Raw genomic sequence first — 1,521 nt, forward strand, 5'->3', positions numbered from 1 at the left:
ACATTTCCTAACAAGCACTGTTAGCTCCTCCTTTATTTTTCCCCTACCATCACTTCCCTCGCACCTCCGCAAGTACACTCCCTTCTTCCCTTCCCCAGCCTAAATTGTTCATTTTTTTTTAACATAGTGTCTTGTGCATCTCATTGTTTCAATGGGTCAACCTGTATCCCTATTTAAACATTTTGTTTTTTTCCTTCCCCTCTCCAAATTAGAGGAGCGTATATACAACGTGTAGGTGCACCAACTTCAAATACAGTGAAAACAAGGGTTATAGCATAGGGGAGGAACATATAAAGAAACAAAAAAAATCACATCACACATTATAAGTACGTTAGAAACAATAGCAATAAAGAAAAAAAAAACACTTGTGTTCCTATCTTGAGGTTCATTTTCCTTAACATCATCTTATTTGGTCATATGCAGATAGCTTTTGACCTTTTCTGCTTATCCCAGACATATATTAGTTATTGAAAATTAGGGAAACCATGGGACCTATGTTTCTTTGGCCCTAGTTAGTTCACTTAATTTTTTCCAAGTCTTTTGATTTCTTAACAAATTGGACAATGCTATTCTTTCTGATGGAGGCATAGAATTCCATTGTGTATATATACCACATATCCATTCATCTGCTGAGGGGCATCGGGGTTGGTTCCATATCTTAGCTATCTTAAATAATGCTGCAATGAACATAGTTATGCTGGTAGCTTTAGTATGGTCTTGTTTGTGATCATTTGGGTAAATGTCCAAAAGTGGGATTGCTGGGTCATAGGGAAGCTCTATGTGGAGTCTTTTGAGGAACCTCCATACTGCTTTCCAAAGTGGCTGAACAAGTTTACACTCCCACCAACCATGCAGTACTGTTCCCTTGTGATCACATCCCCTCCAGCATCTGTTGGAATGCTTCAGGAATTTGCCTGTCATCCTTATGCAGGGGCATGCTAATCTTCTCTGTATTTTTCCAATATTAGTGTACGTCATGCTGAATTGAGCACAGAAAACTTTTTATATATAAAGTGTAATTGATTTTATTAAACTATATAATTCAACAAAAAGTAAGTTTAAAAGAATCGTCGTGAACTTTTAGAAACATGTATTCCTTACATAAGCACACATTTAAGAATAAAGTCAAGATTGACATGTCAAAAACAAAATAATCCCAGATATTTGTTGTTCAAGATATGTGTAGGAGAAGGAATGCAATTATTCTATACAAGGCAACTGTCCTAATGAACACAGCAGCAAGTGTTAAGGTTTGATAAAACTTTCAATGTTTTAAACATATTTAATTTGGGGAATTTACTTACATATACAAAAACTAGGACTGTTTGTCAGGTCATAATACTTTTCTATAAAGTATTTAAGATTTATGGTAGCAGACATATACTACTAATTATGTACATTTCAGAGTTTATAGAAACTTTACTAATGAGAAGTTGCAAAGTCTTTGTGTAAAGGAACAGAATAAAGAGTTAAGACTTTGTTAACTACAGTTTCTGTTAAAACAATAGGGCTTCCTTACTT

The 1,521-nt window shown here is 34.8% G+C and overlaps 1 non-coding gene across 1 annotated transcript; it reads right to left on the bottom strand.

Annotated features, from left to right (window-relative positions):
• Nucleotides 1-886: 886 nt before the first annotated feature.
• LOC122110120 lies at nucleotides 887-989 on the bottom strand. The gene has a single exon (XR_006147823.1). It is a non-coding gene; the product is annotated as a U6 spliceosomal RNA (small nuclear RNA).
• Nucleotides 990-1,521: the final 532 nt, after the last annotated feature.

Source organism: Dipodomys spectabilis, unplaced genomic scaffold, assembly GCF_019054845.1.
Source record: "Dipodomys spectabilis isolate Male_0828 unplaced genomic scaffold, ASM1905484v1 ptg000074l, whole genome shotgun sequence".
Lineage (NCBI taxonomy): Eukaryota > Metazoa > Chordata > Mammalia > Rodentia > Heteromyidae > Dipodomys > Dipodomys spectabilis.